This window comes from Equus przewalskii, chromosome 2, assembly GCF_037783145.1.
Source record: "Equus przewalskii isolate Varuska chromosome 2, EquPr2, whole genome shotgun sequence".
NCBI lineage: Eukaryota > Metazoa > Chordata > Mammalia > Perissodactyla > Equidae > Equus > Equus przewalskii.
In genome coordinates, this window is record NC_091832.1 from 87084799 (window position 1) to 87108649 (window position 23851).

Genomic DNA, 23851 nt, shown 5'->3' on the forward strand with positions numbered 1-23851 from the left:
CCAGCTTATTTTTGTTTTCATTGTTGATTTCCTTCTCGATATCTTCCCACTTTCTTAGAACATGGAAAAACCAGAGTTTTATTACGGCAGCAATGACAAAATTAAGTTCATTTTAATCTAAAGAGCCTAGAATGGGATAAGAAGTTATAAGCTGTAACTCAGCAAGACATAATGAAATGGGCACCATTACTTCACACCCACAGCTCATGTATATGGTCAATTCAACATACTTTTCCTATAATGAGTCTTGGAACATTAAAATTAAACCCCTTTAAGAAATTCATTTTCTTTACAGTCCCACTGATTATTCTTAGGGTCCTTTACTGAAAACATAAACAAAATGGAACAAAAATTACTGGCTCAGTTTTTTCTTGAGGTCATACATCTCCATTAAAGCAAATGTAGAAACGGAGAAAATTTAACCAGAGGACGCTTTCAAGCATCATATTTTATTATGGGTAAAATATTAAAATATTCATTTTAATGGCTCATACACAGCTGGCAGCCACAATGCTCTCTATAGATAAAGGCAAAAAATAGTACTCTCAACTGTAGAGGGTTTGAGTGAGGGGATGGTAAAGCAAACCGTGTACTGGTGTGGCAGAAGCAACAGTCGACAACACTACCGCTTCAGTGTCCTATCTGCCTCCCGATCCCCTTTGCTTCCTCTATTCCAGGGTTTCTCAGCCTTAGCATGCAGGATATTTAGCAGCATCCCTGGCCTCTTCCCACTAGCTGCTGGTCAAAACACTCCTGCCTTCCCCTCAGTGGTGACATCCAGAAATTTCTCCAGACATTGCTCAATGAGCAACTGCTCCACCCCACCACACTTTCCCTCTGCTTTTCTCCTCGTGATCTAACCGCCTCAGGTCTCAACGGTCTTATCTAGCTCCACTTCTAGATCTAGGACAAAGGAATTGCTGACTCCTTCACGAAGGGAAAAGGGAAAGATGTCAAACACACATACCCTTTCTTCCTATCTTTTTTCTCCTCAAAGAAAAAAAGGGGGAGCAAAAAGTTAATCCTCAGAATTAACTGGCACATCTGGAGCCCTTACAACAGGTATCACACGGCACCAAGTGTTACTGGGTATAAAAGCCAGTTCGTAACCATAAGGAATCTACAACACGCCACAGGTCATGTTTCCTGACATGTTTTAAAAAACAGCAAAGTGAGGGGCTGGCCCCGTGGCCGAGTGGTTAAGTTCGCGCGCTCCGCTGCAGGTGGCCCAGTGTTTCGTTGTTCGAATCCTGGGCGCGGACATGGCACTGCTCATCAAACCACGCTGAGGCAGCATCCCACATGCCACAACTAGAAGGACCCACAACGAAGAATATACAACTATGTACCGGGGGCTTTGGGGAGAAAAAGGAAAAAATAAAAAATCTTAAAAAACAAAAAACAAAAAAAACCAGCAAAATGAAAAAATTCACTCATCAAGCACCTACTGTGCATCAAGCCAACAGTTCTTAACACTGCTATACATTAGACTTACCTGAGGTACTTTTTTAAAGCTCCCCATCGTGACGCCTGAACAGGATCCCCCTGGGGGGCAGACCCAGGCATTTCTGTGGTGGTCGTTATTCATGTAATTCTGATAGGCAGACAAGGTGAGAACCGCTGTGCTAACACAAAGATCGTAAGGACACTGTCCACACCCCTCAAGGAACTCACTCTAAAGAATAAGATAACTAACTCTAACAAAAGCTATTAAAACAGAAGCTGGACTAGACAAGCAGGTTTGTACTGGTCCTCAAAGTTACAAGATCCTCAGTGCAAGTCCTACATTTATGACCCCTTAACCCAACTTTATCAAGCTGTGTAAGAGATACACGACGAACAGAAATATACATATAAATAGAGACACTCAAAAACTTCCTAAAGAATCCACGAAGGTAGAGGCGGGCAGGAAGCAAGAGCTCTACCAACTGCATCAGATTTCCTTCCTAATCCCTTGACTTTTAAAGATTACCCCAATTCTAAGAGAAACACCTTCAAACTAAGATGCTATAACATGAATAACAATGGCTTGTTATTTAACTTTTCATGTTATGGTAGCCTCCCCTTACCAGTAAGATTGCTTCTTCAGGGCAGAAACTGACGGATCCGTTTCCGTATCCCTCCCCAAACACAGCCCAGGGCTGAACACACAGTAGGAATGGACGAAATACTTGCTGAATTGACACCAGCGTAACAAAAAGCAGAACCCCACGGTGAGGGTGCATCTCTTTTAAAGCAGGCTTTCCTGGAATACAGATCAACATCTCAGCCTGCACAATTTGACAAGACAAAACTCTTCAGTGTTTAAATGCATATAAATGCTATAAATAGAGCTTGGGTGCCAATCATTTAAATAGTGCTCAAGTTAATTTTGTTCAGCTAACAGAAAAACATTTAAAACCCATCAAACATTCCCTCAAGCTTGAACAAACTAAATGGAAGTCCCGAGCACACAAATGTGAACACTGGGAAATAAAAGAGGTTGTTATTAATTATGCCAGACTGCACAGCCAGCAACAGGCAAAAAGCAAAACAGGAAGCTGTAACAGACGAGATGGAAGTATGTACAATCAGCCGTCCTGAGCCTTCATAGGGCTAAATGGATAGTTTCTAAAGCAACAGTCAGTGCATCATTATTCCCTTTCCTGAAAAGCTACTCTCCTTGATAAAACGAAGACCCATTTTCCCAGTCTTCACCCTCCGTCTCCAACACAGCTGCAAGAGTTAGAGGGACAGGTCTGCCCAGCGTGTACAGCTCAGGGCCCTCTGCCCATCACTGTCACTCAACAAGGACTTAAGAATGGGGAGGGATGGTGACAGGCCACGTGGTGAGCCCGCAGGTGAGATTTAAAAGACTTTTCTTTTTCCCCCAACTTTGAAATATCTGCAGATCATTTAAAAGAAATGAGATGGTGAGGCAGAAGATGTGGACAAATTCTATGCTGTCTAGTGGCTACGTAAGAACTCACTTAATGCTAAGGTGGCATCAGAGAGGTAAGGATGCCACCAATAACCAGAGATTGTTCCCTCACAGGCAGCATATGAAAAGCATTTTTTTTTTTACATCCATGACCCTGTTATCCTTAGAGAAATCCGGGAAATTAAATGTTGATGCCTGTAATTTTTTTTCACTTTATAAGAGGTTTTACTACATGGGAGACTTTTCTCACTTTGATACCTTATAAACTAGTCCACCTCAACAATCAAAACTATATTCCAAGACCATCACTGTCTCATATGAATAAGGTAAATGCCGCTATAGATAAAATCTAATACTGCAACTCAAGTAGGAAAGAAAGAGGCCCATCTCGATGTGCTCTATGAAGCGTTGGTGTCTTTAAGGTTCACTGATCACACCAGCTGATTGAGAAATGGCAGATAACTGATAGCCCCTAAAGGGCTGAGGACACCTCACATCCTAATGAGGAGACTCCTAGTCCAAAATCATGTCAGGCAGGGTAACAGGTTAATATAAAGGAAGCGGGATGGAGAAGGCCTGCCTCTCGTAACTCCAGCTTGTATTTATCGTGTGCCTCTTCTAACTCCAGCTTCTCTTACAAGGCAGGAACAGTCGAATCAATGAGAAAAGCTCAGTTTCCCCAGACTGGTCCTCCTGGGACACAGAGTAATACAATAAAGTAATAAAGAAGGCTTCACGCCCATTCCAGTGAAGAGCCTGATCCAGGACACAGCAGAACATGTTACTTTTATTAGTAGTTTGCATTTCATTTGCCTGTTCATGGCCTTTACTGATTTTTCTATAGGGGTGGCGTTTCCTATTGATTTTAAAAGCTCCTTACAAAAAGCAGTAAGTTACTACAAATTTGTTGCCTGAAAGGTTGTCTTTGTGACTGTGTGTTTGGTCAGAGAAATGCTGTCAAATCTATAAATTTTTCCTTTATGGTTTCTGCCTTTGGAGCAACGTTTAGAAAGGCTCTACAGCTGCTATTAACACCCCCATCTCTTGAGATGATGCAAATCCATCTTCCCTTCCCTCTGACCAGTGACAAGAACCCATGCCAGAATCTTTCTGCACTGAGCATGTGTTACTATAATGAAAAAATATCTTAACACTGATGAATGCTATAGGAAAAGCCATAGAGAAATTGAGAATACTTACTTTTATTAGCTCTGAGCAACTTAACTTTTTAAAATCATTAAAGGGCATTCTTCTCTTAGTTCAACTTCTATCCTTTTCTTAAAAACCTTTACCTAGAATTGTCAGGGAAATGCTCCATCTACAAACTCCCAAACTTGAGATTTCACAATTTCATTACGGGGATTCCCACCGCTTTACTCTGCTCAACTCATTCAGTCCATGACAGTCCTTATAGCCTGTTTTGACCCCTTATCTAGATTGGATTTGCTACTGCTCTCATTAACATTCTAGACTCTAAAATCACACTGGTGTTTATATAAATAGCCAACATTTTCTGAATGCTTCTTATACGCCAGGTCCTATGCTAAGTCCTTTATGTATTCTGTACTTCACCAACTTAAGACGCACCCCCTTGCCCCCATTCTAACGCCTGAAACCAGGAAATTAATAACCAGTGGTCTGTCATGTCTAACTAACAGTTGTTTCCTCAGTAGTACATGAAATAATGTCTTACAATCAGCAGCGTCTTAGATTAGATGAAACATGGACGTATAACTCATTTCATCTCACTAGCAATCCTGAGGCGGAGACTATTATCTTTATTTTTCAGATGAGGAAAGTGAGGTACAAAAGTTAACTGTAGCTCTCCTCAAGGTACAAACGGCGAGGTTTCGGGGCCTGGACCTAAACCTGGGCAACCTGACTCGAGAGCTTCATTTCTTCATGGATTTGCTATCCCTAGGCCAGAATCATCTCTTACCAACATTTCTCCCCAATCTTACTATCAAGCCACAAAGTTATTCTAGAAAGCCACAACTGCCTCGTCTGCTCCACAGCCACATCAGACTTCACCCCAGGCTTCCCCGCTGCTGTTTAGACTTTGAATTCTCCATAGATTTCCTGGCACATTAACTACAACAGTTCTTCCAAAACTTCTCCATTATTCCTAAACTTCCAATGCCATCTGCTGATTCCCTCATCTCACCACACCAATGAAGGGCCTGGCCTCTGACACGACTGGTAAAATCCACACAAGCCGGCACGAGCTCTGCCATCTGGTTTCCTCTCTAACCTGGACCCCATTCAGCTGCTTTCTCGGACAACTCTCCCTCCTTACCATGGCTACTATTTTGTCCCCTGTGCTCCAGATCATTAACTCTTCGTCTTTAATTGCTCCTGTCCATTGACTTCTTTCTCTCAACCTTTAAATAGGAAGAGGTCTCATCTATTTTGAAACGTAAGTCACTCAAGGGCATTTAAGAATCTATTTCTCGGGGCCAGCCCCACGGCTAAGTGGTTAAGTTCAGGCGCTCCACTTCAGCGGCCCAGGGTTTCGTTGGTTCGGATCCCAGACGCAGACACAGCACTGCTCGTCAGGCCACGCTGAGGTGGCGTCCCACATAGCACAGCCAGAAGAACCTACAACTAGGATATACAACTATATACTGCAGGGCTTTGGGTAGAAGAAGAACAAAAAAAGAAGATTGGCAACAGATGTTAGCTCAGGTGACAATCTTTAAGGAAAAAAGATTTTTCATTTCTTAATAGACTGTCTCTCTTCACTCAACCGTATTCACCTGATTACCTCAACCTTTTCTCCTTCACCCTGAACAATACATCTCCCTCTCTGAACCTACTCCGGAATCTCTCTTCCCTTGGCTTCCTGGTTAAAGTGACCCTCTGACCCCTCACCTTTCTTCCAGTTCCTTCGTCTACTTCAAAGGCATCTCCCTTCTCCTAATGCCTAATTGTGGGCTTTAATGGAAGATTCGACCCACCAGCTCTTTGTTTCTCTGTTCATGATGCTCTCAGCCTACCCATCTGCTCTTGGAAGTCTACCCATCATTTCTAGGAGATCACTGCTGGAGATCCTCATGTAAAGCTCTGAGCGCTTCCCCAAGCTGCAGCTTCGTTATGTATCTCCAACTTGCCTGTAGAATACTTAGACGCCCCAACTTAAATCCAACCTGTCAACTCTAATTTATCATTCACACAATCTTTATTCCTTCTACAACCAGTTCTTCCCTATTCTTAAGTAAGGGCTCTACTAATTTTCCAGCCACTCAGGTTGGAAACTTAAGAATAATCTCTGACACCTCTCTCTTCCATTGCTCTACAGCCAAATAACCATCTTGTGTTTTTTTGCTCTCAAACCCATCTCATCAGATAGATAACTCAAATTGCTTTCTTACGAATCTCCTGGTATACAGGCTCTGCCCTCTACAATCCAAAAAACCGTATGTTTAAACACCTTCAGTGACTTCCCAATGCTTCCTTATTCTGGCACTCTGAGGTCCCCAAACTCCCACTGAGTGTAACCTTTATGACCATCTCTCCCACCTCACCATACTGGGCCCCATCAGGAATCCCCACTGTGGTCAGGCAACGCTGCTAACCAGCCTCTAGATCTGTGCTCTCCAACATGATAGCTACAGTGGCTATTTAAACATAAATTAATTAAAATTAAAAATGCATGGGGCTGGCCTGGTGGTGCAGTGATTAAGTTAGTGCACTCCACTTCCACGGCCCAGTGTTCACAAGTTTGGATCCCAGGCATGGACCTAGCACCACTCATCAAGCCGTGCTTCGGCGGTGTCCCACATAAAATAGAGGAAGACTGGCACAGATCTGAGCTCAGTGATAATCTTCCTCAAGCAAAAAAAGGAAAACTGGCCACAGATTTTAGCTTAGGGCCAATCTTCCTTACCAAAGGGAAAAAAAAAGTTCTCTTCAGTTGCACTAGCCACACTTCAGATGCTCAACAGTCACTTGTGGCTAGGGCCTACAGTACTGGACAGCGTAGATACAGAACATTTCCGTCACTGCAGACAGTTCTATTGGACAGCGCTTCTCTAGAGATCCTCAACACTCATGCCTACCTCCTGAGTCTCCCACGCCACGACTCTGCCCAGAATGTCTCTCCCTTCTACTTACCAAACCCACATGTCCTTCTACACCAATGTGGTCCTCATGTGAGCTGTCTGTACAAGCGACTTTCACACTACCTTGCAAGAACTCTTGTAATACTGTTGCATTTTTCATTTTTGTGTGTCTTCTAATTACTGAGCCACTCAGAATAAACGGTCACTGAATAAGTGGAGCATATACTCACTACAATACTGTATCAAAATTATCAAATAAGGGATATGTAACACCCCTCCTCCATTAAAAAGACACGTTTTCTTTCAATAACAAACAAAAGATCCTGCATTTAGCTAACTAAATAATGACTTAATTTAATGCCTAATTATAATGCTTGAAAGATAATTAGTTCCCTTTTTTTTCCTGTGGTGTTTGAAACCGAAAGAAAAATCTATGAAGGTCTGAAATACTTCCACTTTGCATAAGCACACCACAAAGAAACCACAAAAGATAGACAAGGAGAGGAAAATGAATGAACAGTTTGTGTAACTATACCCTATCTGAATTGTAGGAAAAAAATATCTATAGTACAGCTACCCTAACATTAAGCAGAAACTACAAATAAAGCATTAAAATATTACGTGTATAAATACATTTTTGATTCAAAAGCTAGACCTTTTTTTCTTCCTCTTTGCAAACATCATGTAGCGAATATTTAATTCTGAGCTCAAAAGCATGTACAAGCATAATTAACTGTGTGTATGTGTCCCTTTAAATTCAGGCTTGTGGTCTCAAGAAAATTACGAAACCAATCCACCACACCACAGACCTGGGTTCTTACAAGAGAACAAGACTCCTTATCTGAACACTAGGAACCGAGCAGAGAAGAAATTTGGGAGAATCGCCAGGTAAGGATTCGTCAAACCTTGGAGGTTTTAATGCATTACAGTCAACAGGGAGTCTGCCCTGAAGTTCTGATTTCAGCTTATAACAAAAATTACAAAGATGATAAACTGCTCAAATACTGCGGTTCCCAGTGCCTTCCAAAAAATCTGAAGTAGCCACTGGAGTTGAACTGTTTATGAAAGTCTGGCTTTTCCCATCTGAAAGATAGCTTCCCTTATGCAAATGAATGTTCTACAGAACCTGCTCATTTCTGCAAGTCAGCCAGCAACAGCTGTAAATGTGACTTTTTGGCCTAGCGGACTAGTTGCACATCTCTAAAACTGACACCATCTCAATGATGAACACCAAAAGGAGGATTTTAATTTAGAGTTTGAGTAAGTACATTCATGCTACTTAGCTTAGCTATTTTTTTTTTTAAAGAAAGTTAATCTAGAAGAGGTGTTAAAAATACTTCAGGTATTTTTGCAGCAAATCAGATGACAGATCACCAGATTAGACTGAATAGTTGTACTACTAGGTAATAGCAGAAAAGGAACATAAAGAGTCAAGAGATTTCAATTTGGGGCAAAATGGAGATGCCTCGATTTGTTATCAAAGCAGGCCCTCCTCATCTTGGTACCAAAAACTAACACCAGAGCTTCCAGGTTGGAAGCTGGAGGTGCTGCGCCCGGGAAGAGTGTGGAAGCTCTGAACCTCTTCCCTACACCTTGTCTTATGTCGTTCTTCCATCTGGCTGTTCCTGAGTTGTATTCTTTATAATAAACTGGTAACAGTAAGTTTAAAAAAGAAAGAAACCACACGTAGAGGTACAATTACAGAGAACACTTCATCAGCCTCGAAATCACTTTATGACTTAATATCAAATTTCTCTTTTTATATTTAAATTATCCTTTTCTTCCTCTGACCTTTCCAACTCTCTCCCTAGTTCCCCTTAGCTTCTTCCCTAAATACCCTAAACTCTAGCTTTTGGTTAGGAATGCGATTTATTTTTGAGAGTCAAGAGATAACATTCACATAGCAGCACTGCCTGATTTAATTTGAACTCTGTACAATCTTGGATCTTCCATTTTCTAGTAAGGTCCCGCTGATTAAATTAGAACATAGGGCTTTTCTTTTCCATCTCTAAAATGAAAAAAAAATCGATTTTAATCTGTAAAAAACATCTCTCTGAGGTTGTCAGACTTGATTCCTACTCGGCTCAAACAATCTTAGGTACAAAATGTCAAGACCATCCCAAAAAGTTCTTCTTTCCTCTCCTCCCGAAATTACCTGGGATATGCTCAGACCGAAGCTTCAGGATCACAGCAAGCAGGGTAGGAAAAAACACACAGACCAAGAAGAACTTAGCAACAACGCGAGTGATCCAGGTTCTGGCTTTCCCTCTCCCAATCACTAGCTGGGTGACTTTAGGCAAGCTAGTATGTTCTCTGGGCCTCAGACTACTCAACTTGATATGAACCAACTGTATCAGAAAATCTTCAAAGCAGCTTTTAACATGAAATCTCTCTCTTCTCTGGAAAGGAAATTACAAACGTTTGTGAACGCACTTGGCAAGGCAGTTCCTTGGACGTCCTTCAACTGAAACATCATGCAACTTGGGTACTCAGGGGTCCACACAAGCTTACCAGGGCACATAAGCATTTTTAGATTGGAGGATGAGAGTGAGAAGATACAGGATCCGCGATTTGATCAGCTCTTAAACAGTCCTGACCAAAAAAAATGTTAAGAACTGATGAACTATAAGACTACACAAAAGTAGACATTAAACGAAAAAAAAAAAAATCGCAAGGAATTTGCAATGAACCATTTGTATCTCAAAGTGCAGTGTTTTACAGCTAAGGGATGACTAATTTTGATGAGATAAACTGAACTACTAGAGCTTTCCGCCTTAGGACCATCAGTTTGTGAACATACAAGAAAAACGCAAGGGGAAAGTGGTAGGAATGAGCCAGAAGAGCCGAGATAAAACTAATTTGGCTTTGAAATGCATTACTTTTATGTGACATTTATTCTTCCAATTATGTTCTGCTTGTATCCGTTATTAACATTATGCTCCCTTTCTCAAGCACTTAAAAGAGGACAAGAGAAGACAGCCCAGAAAAGTACAATAGAGGACAAATTTGTCTAAAGACCTAAAAAACAAAAGCAAAGTCATATCTATACTGGAAAAATAAAGCCCAACAGAACAATGATTATTTGGGTATTCTACACCAAAAAAAACCCCAAAAAATACCGTTAAGAAGCTCTGGAGTCAAACTACCTTATTCATATCTCAGCTAAGATTATAAATCAAAATCACTAGTTAAGAAGCCTGACGCAAGACACTGAATCACTCTGAACTCCGTTTCTCTACCTGTAAAATGTGACAACAGAACTTAAGGAAGTTTTGAGGCTTAAATGAGATATGAGTATTAAAAACAAGGACACAGGAAAAACTCAGAAAAAATTAGCTACAATTATTTCTCACACTCAAAGCTCTTAATCAAATTAGAAGCCATCACACCAAAGATTATATGATCCACAGAAGAGTCAACTTCGTTTTATCCGGGAGGTTCAACTGTCACTTCCAAACTGTTTTTTATTTTAAAAAGAGCAAACTAGTAAGCAGCAAAATTAATGGACACATTTTTTTCTCCCTTGGACCCCACACACTCATCAGTAGGGGTAACAAGCAGAGGAGGAGCTCAAAGATGAGCAGAAAAGGAGGAAGAGGAGAGGTAAAGGCCCCAGAGCTGCAACGTCCAATAGAACCTTCTGCGATGATGGAGGGGTTCTACAGAGACACTGTCCAATGTGGCAGCCACTAGCCACAGGTGGCTATCGAGCATTGAAATGTGGCTAGTGCTACTGAGAAGATGAATTTTTATTTAATTTTAATTAATTTCAATTTAAACACTCAGATGTGGCTAATACCTGCCTTATTAGACAGCACAGTCTCAGATGACCCATAAATCCAATAAGGATTGCCAGAAATTTAAGCAAAAAACAAGGGTCTTCTTGTCCTGAATTGTTTCTATGTTCAATTCACATATCTCTGTTTTCAGTGGAGACCCAGTAACTATAACTAGCTAAAGAAATGACATGTCAGCTGATACATCAATACAGTGCAACTCAGTGCTAATAAAAGTATCAGAGATAAAAAGTATGTGGTCCTCTGATATTTTAGAAGGTCCCTAAGGCCAAATTACATTCCAGTTCACATGAAGCATGGTTCAGGACATGCATCAGAGTTGCACAGGTCCTTATCAGTACCCCAAAAGCATCTGTTTCTCCACCCTCAAATGGAAAGCTACTTAGACAATGCAGACTGACATCTCTGCATTTATCTTCAATTTATTTTCAAAAATTCAGAGTTCTGTGACCCTTTTCCTCTTTCAGAAACAGAAGCACTCCTAACCAGTTCAGCTTTTCCACTATAAACAAAATCTCTGTACCACCCATATCAGAAGTATAACGCCAGACTCCTGCTTAGCTGCCCCTGTAATACGGTTTAATTATGATGACTGAACTAATAGGCTGACATCATAGACTTTTACAGGCTGACCCCATGTCATCCTGATGTATCATTTTGCACCAGTTCAGTGCTGTAAATCAATTTAAGATCTCAAGCAGGTTGAAAAGGCTGGTAATGATGCTTTCTCTGCCGTCTCTGGAGACTCTACATTATACACAACTTACATTATTTATAAAGCCCCAATGATGCCTCCATTAGCCTTGTAAGACTACACAAATGAGATCTTTTATACACACACAACTTGGCCTTGATTGTGTAGGCGACTGCAGCTAAAATATACTGGTCTAATTACACTCAAGTTTACTCTTTTTCCAATCCGTTATTAAATTTTACCTTTAACAGAGAATTACTAGAAATCAAAATTACAAACAGCAATTTAGGTTTTAATAAATGTATTTGGGAAAATAAGACATCCTCTTAATGCGTTATGAACTTAGCAGAAAAAATTAAATTCCAAGAGGTTTAAGAGGTTAACATTTTTAATTGCCTAAAAACTGTCATTTCTCTAAAATACAAAGGTCATCAGCTCTTCAAGGGTATAAAACCAAAGGCTACTGCAAAAAGGAAAAATGTATTTGGTTACATACCTATGGTTGGAGGGATCAGAACTAAATCAAGGACAAATCACTACCCTCAAAGAAACCCAATCCTGCCCGGATCCTCCAGAGGCTCTGGCATCACCCACCTCTAGAAAAATCCTCTCTCACGACCCTGGTTACAGTTTCCTAAGAATTACAATATTACACAAATGTGCACCACCTGCACAGAAACAGCAAATAACTGCGAATGGAAAAGAGGGAGAGAGAGGAGAGGAGAGGAAAAATACTTTAATCAGTACAGCATATTTAGGCTTGGCACCTACATCAGAATAACACTCATGCAAAATATTTACACTAATTGAAAACGCTGGGGCAGTGAACAGTGTTTCTGCCTCTATTCTTTTTAAACAGTGGTTCCAATACAGCTCACTTACCTCCAATAAAACGTAAAGTGGTAATTACGAACAAGATGAAAAATCAACATGGGCACAGAACAGTTTTCTCATTGTGTTACTGAACGCAGGCATGCTCTCCACGACACGCAATTAGAGCGAGAAACGTTCTGAAATAAAGGCATTCTGTGATTTAGCTGCTAAGTTTCCGCAACAGGAAGACATACAGTACGCATGCAACTTCTGCACCATTCCGAAGACTCTGAAACTTCAGATACAATGGAAAGAACAGAACACAGGAGGAAAGAAAAAGGCCGGTTGTCACAGCACTCACGTAAACGATGCTTTCTCAGAAGACGGTTCTGAGACGCGCCTCAATTTTCAGAAGGGAAGCGCCTTGCCGACTATCTCGCACGGTGTATTTAAAAATCGTATGCGCCTCAAAATAAACAAAAGCCGCAGCTACTGTAGTTGTAAGATCCGGCAGGCATTTGTTCCTCCTCCCTCCTAAAGTCCATCAAGGAAACGCTCTCCCGGGAAGCCTTCGTATATATTAAGCCACTAGAAAAACAAGCCCACGTCTGTCTGTCTCTCACACCCACCACCCCCACCTTCCTACAGAAACAACCCCGAGAAACACTAACAAAGACAGGGAGCAGAGCAAAGGAACAGTTGTTCAGCAGCGAACTCACAAATGCACATGCAGTGAGGCAATCGAATCCGGTAAAGGGAAAGGAATGAGACGACACTTGGAGACGCAGGGGGGTGCAGGCGGAAGAGGAAAAAAAAAAAAATTACGCGCCGCCGCCAAACCTTCGAATAAATTAGAGGGAATTTCGGTGCGAACTCTCCTTGACCCCGATCCCCAAGAGGCTAGTTGGGGCAGAACAGGGGACCCGTGGGGGACGCGCAGGGGACCAGGGCACCAGGTGTCCCCCTCGTGCGAGAGCCGCTCCGCGCGCCGCCGAGCACCTCGAGAGGCGCGCCGGCAGCCGCCCTCCGCTCCCGCAAGGGTCGCCCGGCCGGCGCGGGACACAATGGGCCCGTGAGCCGCGCGCACGGCTCGGCCGGCTGCGGAAAGGGAAAGAGAAGCGGGGCGCGGGCGGAGGGGGAGGGGGCCCGGAGATCCCGCCGCGGGCCGGGCCGGGGGCGAGGCACGGGGCCGAGGAACGCGGCTTCCCCACCGGAGACCCAACAAAGACGCGAGGGGACCCCCAGCCGAGCCCTGCCGGGCGAGATGGGCGCGAGGGGAGGAGAAGGTGGCAGGTTCGCTCCTCGGAGCGGCCGCCATCATGGAGGGGGGTCCCCGGTCCGCCCCACGCGGGGAGGAGCCCCCTGCCCGCCGCAGCCCGCGCCCCCGGGCCCGCGCTCGCCCCAGAGGTGGCGGCGGCGCTGGGCAGCCCAGGGCGCCCGGGGAGGGCGGGGACGCGGCAGAGGGAAAGTTGGTTTCGGGTCTGTTTCGTTTTACCGGGTTGGCGGCGCGCCCGTCCGCGCGGGCGCACGAGTGGCGGGGCGAGCGGGGTCCCGCGGCCCCGGTCTGGCCGGCCGGGCGCTGCGCCGCGCTGCGCTCGCAGGGTCCCTCCCCGCGCTCGGCCCGGGCTGAGCCGCTCGGCCTCTCCTTCCTCCGCCCGCCCGCTCCCGGAGCCTGGATTGATCTGGTCGCGCTGGCGTCAGGGAGTCGGAGCCGCCCAGCCTCCACTCCTCGGCTGCCAATACCCGGCGCACTCGCCCGCCCGCTCGCTCGCTCGCTCACACGCGCACCCGCGCGCCGCCGCCGCCGCGCGACCAGGGATCCTCTCCAAATTCCCGGCCCAGCCGGCGAGAGCGCGACGCTGCGGGGCCCGAGGACGGCGCGGGGTAGCGGCCCGTGCCCCCTCCCTCCGCCCGGCCCCCAGCCCCCCGCCCCATTTATTCCAAGGAGAAAAAAACAACGCCGCGCCTTCGGACTTTCCTCCCCCTGCCTCCTTTAGTCCCGGTGGAGCGGACTTGGTGCATTATCTGCGAGGGAAGTTTTGTGGTCAGTGTTTATTCTCTGAAATGTTCATCAACGTGGCCGCTGCGCCCACCGAACCGTGCTATAAACGTGGAGCGCATTTTTGACAATTGTCCTTCGAGCCTCGCCTTCTTATGTCTAGTTTCCATTGACCCTCACTTACTCCCCAATGATTTGCAAGCTCCAAAAGTTGCACATACCCAGAATGAGATAGCCTAGTAACTGTTGCGTGTGCTTATACCAAACCCTGAATCGATACACGGGTCTTGTGCCAGTTCAGGATCTAATGATTCCAGTAGGTAACCTCGTTGCTCCAAATAATGAAAGATGCCTCAATAGAACTCTAAATGTTTTAAACCCAGTTTCTACAATCTTTTAGATGACACCAACCGTCCAAAATAAAAACAAACTAGCTCTCATCTACCTGATCTGCGTAGACATTGAAAATATATTTCCGTAAGAATTAGTTTTTCTATTGGCCAGCTCTCTGGAAGCTGGCGTGAAATCTTGCATAATTACCATAATGTTGAGTTATGTTTAGAGACAAATAATTATTCTTAGGAATAAATTTCACATGAACCAAAAGAATCGTTACCACCAATATAAAGAAAATATCCAAGACCTCTGTAAATTAACAGTACTCTCCAATTGTCCCTGTACATTACATGTGCACATTCCATTTTAAATTCTTATTTATTATTTTATTATTTCTGCATTCCATGTTTAATTATTCAAAGGAAATGCAACAAATCCCATAAAACATAAAATACCGTTTATAAATTATAGATCAGGATATTTCTGCTAATTTCTTTGTTAACCTATTTGAGCCCTTCCCAGCCAATTGTTGAGCCTCATCTTATTTTCCCTGAAAGCAGCATTGCCACAGGTCGTCAGTCTCTGCTCCTTGGAAGGAACAACAGCTGGAGTAAGCCTTGTTAAATGCCGCTCAGATCAAGTCACTCCTCTGCTCAAAACCCTCCCTTGATAAATAGAATGTGCTCTATCCATACAATGGAACATTATTCGGTCATAAAAAGAAAACAAGTACTGACTACGTGGATGCACCTTGAAAACATTATGCTTAGTGAAAGAAGCCAGACACAAAAGACCACAAATTGTATGCTTCCATTTTATATAAAATATCCAGAGTAGGCAAATCTGTAGAGATCGAAAGTAGAATGGTGGTTACCTATGTTTTGGGGAATGGGAGGTTGGGGGGATAGCCAAAGGTTATGGGCTTTCTTTTTGGGGGTGACGAAAATGTTCTGAAATGAGTTTGTGGTGATGGTTGCACAACTCTGTGGATATACTAAAAACCATCGAATCATACACTTTAAATGGGTGAATTGTATGGTCCGTGAGTTTTATTTCAATAAAGCTGTTTAAAAAAGATATGACAACTAAACGTGGTATATTATCCTTGATTGGATCCTGAATTGAGCGGAAAAACTGTAAAATGACGTTGTAAAACTGTTAATTTTTTTAACCTATAGATGACCTTTCTTAGTGCAGTTCTAATAGCTACAAATGATAATTATTAATACTATGCATTCTATGAAATTTGATTTTGCCCCTTGTGCAAGTTATTTCTTCAAATAGTAATAGAAAATTGGACTTTTTAAAAAAGGATATTGTTGGGACAATTGTGAAAACTTGAATGTGGGTTGTATATTATTATCATTGTATCAAAAAAAAAATCCTTCCTTGACTCCCCATTTCACTCAAAATAAAAGTTTTCACAATGTGGGCAAGATTCTACATGATCCTCCCTGCCCTCCTTTGCAACTCTGACCTCTTCTCTGTCTCTCACTCACTTCCTCAAGTCGTCCTGGCCTCCTCACAAGTCCTGGAACAACCTGGACATACTCCCACCTCAGGACCTCTGCGCCAGCTGTTTCCTCCCTGGACAGCCCTTCCCACCGATGTCCACATGGCCCTCTCCCTCCCCTCGCTCAGGTCTTCGCTCACATGTTCCCCTCTCACTGAGGCCTACCCTGGCCACTCTACCTAAAATCTAACACCCCCGCGTACCACTCCCAAACACATACATTTTATATCCTCTTTCCCTGTATCGCATGGATGTTTCACTTAGCACTACTTAAATTCTTACTTAGCCAAAAGTACAGGATTTTAATGTTCTTTTCTGTCATTTCTATTATTATTCCGTTGTTTCTATCTATTATTCTGTTTCTACTTACTTAGCCAAAAGTGCAGGTCTGTTCTGTTCATTGCTGTACTCTCCAGTGCCTAGAGCAGTTTCTGACATCTAATAGCTCATTAAACACCTGATGAATGAACGAATCGAACACTGTTCAAGTCACAGGGGATATGGTGGTGAAAAAAACAGATAAAAACCCTGCTCTCATCGAGGAAGACAAATAACGCATAAATACACAAACGTGCTAGGTGGTGGTACATGGGATGGAAGCAGCAGAGTAAGATGGTTTGGGAATGCAGGAGGTTGCTATTTCCATAGGGGAAGGGAAACCTCACTGACAAAAGGTCCGGAAGGACAACAGGGAGCATGCCACATGATCAGGAGAGGGTTTCCAACCTCTCAAGCCGAGGGAAGAGCAAGTGCAAAGACCTTGAAGCTGAGTCTTCTTTACCCATTCACAGAAGAGCCAGAAGGCCCGTGCGCTGAAGCAGGGAGAAACCAGCCACGGGAGGGAAGGCAGGGTGTGTGGGCCCAGATGCACACGGACTGGTGGCTGTGGAGGTGGGAACACAGGGACATTGTCTTCTCTCTGCTTCTGTTATCTTGATGAAATAGCCACGTTCCCTGCTTTCTGAGAATGGTGAGGGTAAAAGGCATGTTGCAGGTTGGAAGAGAAAGCAGCAGGTATCAAACAATTTTCTTGTGGGAGAATTTGAGAGCAAATGAACTACAGAAATGTGGTAGGATTGCCAGGCAGCGCTAAGTGCCCATTTGAGGTTAGTGGTTATGAATTTAAAGCAAGACCAGTCAGCATGGCTGTCGATTTTTCTCCAGGCTCCATCAGCCAAGGGGGCAGAGCTGGGGGTTTGCAGGTGGGTGTGATGGAGGGAAAGAGGGTCAGAGAGCAGAGGGCGTAGGCAAGGGAGTGACTGCGGGGGAACTGTGATAAGGAGGGGGGTGAGGACAGAAGGAAGTGAGGGATGATGGAAAGGCGATAAGACCAGTGGATGGGAGGTCCCAGGGGGATCCAAGAATTGCTTCAGTTGGGAACCGCTCCCAAAAACTGGGGAACAGTCTGAGAATGGGATGCTTGAAATTGAAATCACGGAGCTGGGACAATTTTGGGTAATGCCAAGATTTAGCGGTGTGACCAGACAAAGTAGATGGCTGAGGTAGGGAAGAGGAGAAGATCGTCAGAGAAAAGGAGGTATCAAGGAACTGAAGGCAAATTAGTCATGTTATTTAACCAGTTTGTCCAAAAAAAAAAAAAAAAAATCAACTTCTAATCATTTACAATAAGATGAGCCCTTAAAATTGGCTGCAAAGTTTATAGATGCAAAATGTGAACCCAAAAGTTTAAGAGATGGTTCTACTCAAGGGAAAAATAAATGTAGTGTGGGGTTTGCGCATCAGCTTCTTAAGTGAATTTAAGTGAATCAGTTTCCCTGGAACCAGCCCACAGAGGATCACTGGTGTGGTATTCTTTGCCTTAAAAAGGAGTGTTGCAGGGGCTGGCCCTGTGGCCAAGTGGTTAAGTTCGCATGCTACGCTCCGCTGCAGGCGGCCCAGTGTTTCCTTGGTTCCAATCCTGGGTGCGGACATGGCACTGCTCATCAAACCACGCTGAGGCAGCATCCCACATGCCGCAACTAGAAGGACCCAAACTAAGAATATACAACTATGTACCGGGGAGCTTTGGGGAGAAAAAGGAAAAAAAATAAAATCTTTTAAAAAAACAAAACAAAACGGAGTGTTCCGGTGATAACTATGGTGGTGGGAAAGGTGTAAATTATGAATTTTTGATGTTGAAATCCCTTGTTCTCTTGTCATACCCCTTCCTCCAGAAAACTTTTAGCTGTTTGTAATTATAAATGTATTTAGGCATGTTGTTGAATATCCATGGGAAGACCCTACCGGCCTTCTGAGTAATATGGGGGTGGGAGCTATATCTGGTTTGTTCCCCACTGCATGCCCAGAGTTTGCACAGACCTATCACAGTTGATACTCAAATACCTGCTGAGGAAATCAATCTCTAATAGAACTGCTGGGAAAATTCCAATTGGCCTTTTCCTTAAAGTAAAGCACACTTCGCGGTAATGGTTCTTTCTCATCATTGCCCTTACTCTCAAACCTCAATTTCAGATCTAATTATATATTGTGGGCATTTGCAAAAAGTTTTTAGCCCTTTTTCTAAAAGTTTCATAACAGTTTGTACACTGCAAGTTCTATGTGAAATTTTTATGGTAAACCTTACGGTGACAGTAGAATTTTACATGAATTTCCACAGTTTCTGAAGTTTGGGGGATATTCTATTATTTTTGCTTAACAGAACTATTCTCTGGGACCACATCTCTAGTTGGGGTCAGCCAGTATTCGCAGCATCTAGACCCCGGCCTTAGAGGACTAGTCCTTCCTCCATTTTCCTGTCACACATAACTTCAAAATTATTCCCCAAATCCTGTGAAAAGTAATGCTACTGAACTTGTAATAATATGTTGACAGCATTTTCTTTGCTTATCTGACATCTACTAATTCAACTATTATTAACAAAGGCCGATCCCTAATTTTATGAGTCTAGTACCTATTGTTCAAACTGTTGTTTCCAAACTCACCTAACAAATTTCCAGACCCCTGGTTTGTGCCGAGAACGGCTCTGCACTGAACTGCTGGACTGTCACATCTACTCCTTGCCAGTTAAATCATGGAGACAAGTTTCCATGGGTTCATTCCTTCCACAAGGTACTCATATACTTCTTCAAACTCTCTCATGTCCTTCCTCACCTCTCTCCCCAGTTACTTTGATTTCATGCCTAGATCTCTAGGATGCTCCCCCAACTCTACTCCCTGCCTCAGGGGACCGTCAGATCATTCTGTTTGCTGAAATAATCTCCGAAGGGTTGTGGTTTGGTCACGTCATTCCCCTGCTTAGAAAAGTTCAATGGTTTAGTGGTACCTCCCAATAAACCTCTAATTTCAAGGCCTGGTACCCAAGGTCCCTCAAAGTATGTCCCCAGCTCAACATTTTCCACCTGGTCTCCTTCATATTCCCACACAAACGCTGGCAAATTTGTAACGATATTCACCCAAAGCATTTAAACATTATATCTTTTGTTCATACTTGGTGTATGATCTCAGCATCTCCAATTTTCCAAACTCTACCTGCTCTTTGAGGCCCAGCATCATCTCTTAGATATTAAACAAACAAAAATACTTTTTAAAGCTACTTAAAGGATGGATGGGTTTGTTGAGCTCAAAATTATCATTTTAACAAGCTAGGGTATTGAGATCTAAAGTTAAGTAGCTTGCCCAAGGTTCAAAAACTCGTAAATGGCAGAATCGGGTCAAGTTCCAGGTCTCCTAACCAGAGTTGTGTCTTCTCTAGACCAAAGCCTAGGGCTTCTCTGCTCCCTTCCTCTTACTGCGCCCATCGCTTGGTTTGTGTCTATTGCATGTCACATATCACTCATCCTTTGATCCATTAATTGTGTATCACAAGGCCCCATAAGCACATTATAGGGACAGATTAATAACGACTAACCTTCTCTCCCACAAAAAGCTAGTTTTTTCTCTTCACTGACATGATATTTTGGCACCTATCTCACTAAAAGAGCCTTATTCAAGTGCTGTTATGTGTGAAACTCATAGGTGGAGTTTCTGAGCATTTACCTGGCACAATCTAAACACCTGAGAGGCATCATCTCATTACAGTCCAGAATCTCCCTGAGAGAGAGATGCCATTTGTCCTCATCTGCTGGTAATGTCAGTGCCTATTGAATAGGGTTTTTGGGGAATAGTAATCATGAAAATAACAGTGAGCACTTATTTGGTGTTTACTATTAGCTAGGGATCGTTTTGAGTACCTTACAAATATGTTATTAACTCTTTTGTCCTTCAAAACAACCCAATGATATAGCTATTATGTTATCTCCATTTTACAGACGAAGAGAATGAACCACCAAGATGTTAAGTGACTTGCCCAAGGTCACACAGCAAGTTTGCTGATGCCTCTAAAGTGCTTAACATGGTGTCTGGTGTATTGTATGTGTTCAACAAAAGTAGCCAGTATTCTTTCCACCAAATGTTCATAGTGCTGTGCTAAGAATACAATTTCTGCCTCCCAAGTCAAGTATTTTAGGTAGACTTATACAAACAAAATATTTAGTGGATGGGTCAGTTTTTAAAAGTTTTAGGGGCTGGCCCGATGGCATAGTGGTTAATTTTGCACACTCTACTTCAGCAGCCTGGGGTTTACAGGTTTGGATCCTGGGCACGGACCTACACACTGCTCATCAAGCCATGCTGTGGTGGCATCCCACATACAAAATAGAGGAAGATTGGCACAGATGTTAGCTCAGGACCAATATTCCTCACACACACACAAAAGTTTTAACACTTATATGATCTCCAGAGAAAATTCTTCAACAGTTTTGCTTCTTGCAGCAACTTCTCTTCACTCGGCCTGCATCCATTGGCAAGTTTGCCCAAGTTGAAAGACTGGCTTTGGCTGACTTTAACACAAAACCTAAATGATAGTGGCTTAAGCAATATAGGAATTTATCTCTTGTAAAGAAACATCAGAAATAGGAATTCCAGGGGTGGTGAGGCAACTCAAAGATCTCAAGGCCAACGTCTCTGTGATTTCCTTGTCCTCTCCCTCTTCGTTGATTACAAAATGGCTGCTGCAGCTCCAGTCGTCATGACTGTATTCTAAACAGGAAAAAAGAAAAGGATAAGGACAAAAGGGGTGAACTGAAGCCTCTTTAAGGAACACACTGCTACCACCACCGTCTATGATAGACGATCACCACTACCATGACATCTGCCTCCTTTTCATCAGTAAATACTGTCTTATGGCCTCCCCTATTTGCAAGGATGTCTGGGAAATGTCATTTTTTTTGTTTTTAATCTTAGAAAATTGCCAGTGCAACAAAATGGAAGTTCTGCTGGTGTAAAAAGAAGCAGAGGATGAATGCAATGATGTGCTCCAAATGGCTCACTCTGCCTTGTGAGAACTGATGGTTAAATCTTCAGGTTTTTTACAAGGTGGTTGTTAAACGCATTGATTGGTAGCCTGAAATTGGTCACAGTGGGAGCATTTACACCACAAAAATTGGCAAACACCACAAATTAAGGCCTTTTTTGTGTTTTTTTTTTTTTTTTGAGAGCCAACTGTTAAACATTTACCAGCACATCACTGAATACCAGATAGGGAGCTAGGAGCCTCTGCCGTAGAAGGCTTTTCATTTTCCTTATTACATTGGTCATTTTTCTCTAACTATAATGGTTGAGACTTGTGAACACTTAGGCAGGTAATTTTTTGAAGTACTTGGCATATTAATAACCCCCCTCTCTTTATTCCGTAAAGATGTTAGGCATATCCATTCGTGTGGGGGTTTACTATTTCCCCAGAGAAGGTACAAGTTGTTCTTTGGTATTAAGTTAGGGATATCATGAAACTATTGTAAATTTCTGTTCAGGAACTTGAAAAAGTTTTATGTAAAAATAGTCTGTTCTGGTAAGATCGAGATGTCCGGAAACAATCTCTGCATTTTGTGTTTGAGGCAACTGTCATATCATGTTGTTGCTAAGACAGACCACCTTTTCTTTTTTGTTTTTTTAAAGATTTTATTTTTCCTTTTTCTCCCCAAAGCCCCCTGATACATAGTTGTGTATTTTCAGCTGTAGGTCCTTCTAGTTGTAGCATGTGGGATGCCGCCTCAGCGTGGCTTGATGAGCTGTGCCATGTCCGCACCCAGGATCCGAACTGATGAAACCCTGGGCCACCGAAGCAGAGAGCACAAACTTAACCACTCTGCCAGGGGACCAGCCCCCCAGGACTGGCTTTTCTAAGTTAAGGCATAACTTTACTGAGGGATAAAAAAATCCTTTAAAATAATTCTTCTTTCCAAATGTATTGCTGGGAAGAGAGCAAAGTTCATTTTTTTTTTGGTTTTCCTCTTGGTTATAAGGAGGAATCAATGGTTTTCACTCTCAAGGAGGAGACTTCCTAGGTAGGCATTTTTCACTTTGCTTTTGAACATAAACAGGCACTTAAAAACGCAGGTCACATAGGGACAAGAAATCCTTCCCTTTGGTTTGAAGGGAGGCAAGAAGAAGAACGATTTCAGGAGCTGAACCTGAAACTGAGAAGTGAATCTCAGGGGCTTATGAACATGACCCCACCTAAGGTGTTTTGCCTCCAAAATAGAATTTAGGGTATTAGAAATGAGCACCAGTAACAAAGTCACGTATAAATCAGAGTTGCAAAATGTACCGTAGATTTTTTTTTTTTTTTAAAGATTGGCCCCTGAGCAAACGTCTGTTGCCAATCTTTTTTTTCTTCTTCTTCTCCCCAAAGCCCCCCAGTACGTAGTTGTATATCCTAGTTGTATGTCCTTCTGGCTCTGCTATGTGGGACACCACCTCAGCACGGCCCGATGAGAGGTGCCACTTCCGCGGCCAGAATCAGAACCAGTGAAACCCTGGGCTGCCAAAGCAGAGCACGTGAATTTAACCACTCGGCCATGGGCCGTCTCCCTTAGATTATTTTTTTTTCTTTTTCTTTCTTTGTGATAAATGGACATGACTGACAAAAAGATGACTTTGAAATTTTGCATTAAGCTTTTAACTTTTTATTTCTTCATGTGTGTGTTATAGGCAGTCAAGGTGGCTCCGACTCTTGGTGACCCTAGATGTGATGTCCACAATCTCCTGCCCTCATCAGCACTCCTCAGCTCCTGGAGACTCACGCCTATGGCTTCGTTTATGGACTCAATCCATCTCATATTTCATCTTCCTCTTTTCCTGCTGCCTTCTACTTTTCCCAGCATTATTGTCTCCTCCAAAGATCCTGCCGTCTCATTCTGTGCCCACAGCAGGACAGCCTCAGTTTTATCATCTTTGCCTCCAGCGAGTTCAGGATAATTTGCTCTTGGACCCACTTGTTCATCTTTCTAGCAGTCCAGGGCATCCGTGGAGCTCTCCTCCAGCACCATATTTCAAATCAATCAATTTTGTTCCTGTCAGCCTTCTTCACTGTCCAGCTTTTGCACCCATACATAGTAATTGGGAACATGAGGGTGTGGATAATCTTGGCCCTGGTCTCTAATGACATTTCCTTACACTTGATGATCTTTCCTAATTCTTTTATTCCTTTGGATAATATTTTTTATGACAGGAATTTTTAGTGTTGTTTTGTCACCTTTAGAGTTCATTGTATAAATAAACATAGCAAATCCTTTTTTTTGTCCAAAAGATTTTTCTTTTAAAAATCTTGCTTTGGGTGATTTACTTTAGCGAATGTTATCCAACTAGAGCAGTTGTGATAAAGAGTCTTATTTGAAAATAAAAACAATGATCAATAGTGATCAATCTGTAAGGCTCGAGTA

General features: G+C 42.9%; 1 protein-coding gene across 15 annotated transcripts in view; it reads right to left on the minus strand.

Annotated features, from left to right (window-relative positions):
* SMAD1 (SMAD family member 1) overlaps positions 1-14088 on the minus strand; it is a 79907-nt gene extending 65819 nt beyond the window's left edge. Inside the window, exons 1-2 of one of the 15 annotated variants that reach the window (XM_008515371.2) lie at positions 12647-13606; positions 12355-12482 (exon numbers count right to left, since the gene is read on the minus strand). The gene's annotated coding sequence lies outside the window, so the exon portion shown is untranslated. Of the gene's footprint in view, positions 1-1495; positions 1626-2069; positions 3615-9136; positions 13631-13780 lie in introns of those variants that run through there. The other 14 variants (XM_070608895.1, XM_008515370.2, XM_070608897.1 and 11 more) reach the window with 14 other exon arrangements.
* Positions 14089-23851: the final 9763 nt, after the last annotated feature.